Here is a 2,490-nt window from a genome sequence, read left to right as displayed (position 1 = left end):
CTGTGGCTAAATACTTGTCCTGAAATGGAACTCCTGAGATTCATTCTCACACCATAGACACTCTTGTCATCTACAGCAGCAGACCTCCCATTCAATGAACAGGGCAGATGACCCGGATGTGGAACTCGTGTGACTCCAGGACTGCGCAGGAAGCCTTAACGAGGCTCCTGATGCAGGAAGAAACTATGCTTCTGGTTTTCCCGGAAGCACAGTTTAAGACCACAGGGAAGTCTCAGATGGCTTCTCCCATTGGTCCTGGAGTTGTGCAAGGCTCCATGTTGGTTCATGTGAGTGCAGGGTGTGGCTTCATGTAGGGGGAGCAGCTTCATGGAGCTTTGCCCCAGGGCACCTCGAGGGGAGGTCCGCCACTGGTCATCTAACTCCCGGTAGCCCCAGGAGTTTTTTCCCTAAGGAAAAGGGAAGACCTTTGAACTGTGAAGGACACTGTTTCAAATTAAGCCAGCAATTGTACGATTCCCCTATGAACTCTCCCACTTCAAAGGTTTTTTTTGCTCTACATTCCTTTTAATCTTTCTAAGTTAAATTCTTCTCCACTGTGCCCACTCTGGGCTGCTAAAATATTGATTCTCCATTGCAGTCACTCTAGAGCCACTGTTACCCTGCACGTGCCCAATCTCATCTGATCTCGGAAGCTAAGCAGGGTCAGGTCTGGTTAGTACTTGGATGGGAGACAGCTTGGGAATACCGGGTGCTGTAGGCTTATACCATAGTCTTTTGAGACTGAAGGTTGCCAACCATCTGGAGCCATGGGACAAGATTGGTCTCTTAGGGTTCTTGCGACCAGAAATTGTAAAGTTACTGTTCCAGCTACAGGCATTGTAGTGTGTTGCACAAATTATCATTTGGGGGTGATTTAAAACTTGGGTTTGGTGATGCTTTTCCAGAACCTGAATCAGTACTGAACCCACCTTTTTTAGGACCTGATAGGGCCCTTTCAAATTAAATGGAATATGGAATGCATAACCAGGAAGTGGTTTTTTGTTTTGTTTAAATAATGGCTGGGGGGCTGTGAAATGGGGTAAACCCATGGGGGGCAGGAAGACTTTAGGATCTTGCCCCCCCACAGTTCCAATCCTGATCACCTTCCCCCCCTGCATACTAATAAAGTTTCCATTGTTTTTCAGTGGTTCTGCCCCCTTTCACAATCTTTTCAATAGCTGTTCCTCCTCCTCGATATTCAACAGAGCCAGGGTGACTGCTTTACCTGTACTCTCATTGAATTGTCACTGTCCTTTACATAAGAATGGTCACTGTCTTTACTGCCTCCATCTCCAAAATCTTTTGACTCCTTTACAATGTTTTTCTCTGTCCCTATGTATGAATGCACATGCCTGTCTAATCAGGATTTTGCTTTATGCAGCTGATGAAGTGGACTGTAGTCTTTCGAAGCTTATGCTAAAATAAATTGGTTAGCTTTTAAGGTGCTACAAAACTTTGCTGTTTTTGCTGAGACAGACTAACCTCTCTGACTAGGCACTGTGCAAAGACGAAAGAACAACAGAGGTCCTACCCACAGGCTTATAATCTAATAGACCTTATACAAAAAGGAACAGTGGGCTGGAGAGGTGAGAACAGAACAAGCAAATTCAGGTGCTAGTTCTTAAGCAGCCCAATAATGGAACAGAGTTCTGCTGTTGTAACAGGCCATATGGCAGAATGCGCAATACTCTGCTGCTTACCATTTTGGAGCCACCACTGCAAACAGTAGCGGTGGCAGCCCACTGCCATAGCCAGCAACCTGCTCCAAAGCAGGTAAGCCAGCATGGGGTGCAGTGGATCATGGGTGGGGAGGGGGTGGAACTCCCCATTTCAGGGGAGCAACCAGTGGCAGGGATGGGGCAGGAGGGGGAGGATCTGGTGGGAATGGCACACACTGAATCTTATCCCTTCTTTCAAAAACTTCCCTGTCCCTTTTTCCTCCTCAGACATACACCACCAAAATAGGTGGCATGTGTTTGAGGAGACCCATAGGTGGCCCCAGGACTTACAAAGTATTTTTACTTACCTCCTGTTTGGTTTGTCCCCACCACCGCCATAGGATGCAGCACGAGTCTTTTTGGCTCAGCTGCATCAGTGCTGGTGGTAGGGATAGGATTGGGGCCAAAGTTGCATACAGTTATGCATTTACTATAGTGGTTCTAGTGAAGGCGGTTTTGCAAAGAGTAGAGCCCAATGGCAGTTGACCCCAGCTGAGGCAATGGAGCAATCTTTCATAGGCCCCTCCCTACAGCACTGTAGTTTCCATTTCTAGAAAAAAGCAATGTTGGCTTGGAGAGAAGGTGCTGGATGGACTCCTCCCACTTGTCCTGGTGCTTCTCATATTGCCCAAGTCGTATAGAAAGAGCTGCTCTGCCACAGTTTCCAAAATATAAGATAAGGGGGTCCTTGAATATGTCTTCCTCCATAGAGCCCAGATAATTGTAATTTTGTGAAAGTTCTGACTAGAGGTCTTTGTCCCATTATTTATTT

General features: G+C 46.7%; 1 pseudogene; it reads left to right on the top strand.

Moving 5' to 3' along the window:
- Positions 1 to 601: 601 nt before the first annotated feature.
- On the top strand, positions 602 to 721 carry LOC136654622 (5S ribosomal RNA; annotated as a pseudogene).
- Positions 722 to 2,490: the final 1,769 nt, after the last annotated feature.

Source organism: Tiliqua scincoides, chromosome 5, assembly GCF_035046505.1.
Source record: "Tiliqua scincoides isolate rTilSci1 chromosome 5, rTilSci1.hap2, whole genome shotgun sequence".
NCBI lineage: Eukaryota > Metazoa > Chordata > Lepidosauria > Squamata > Scincidae > Tiliqua > Tiliqua scincoides.
The sequence above is the reverse complement of the archived record's forward strand: the minus strand, read 5'-3'. Positions and strand labels throughout refer to the sequence as shown.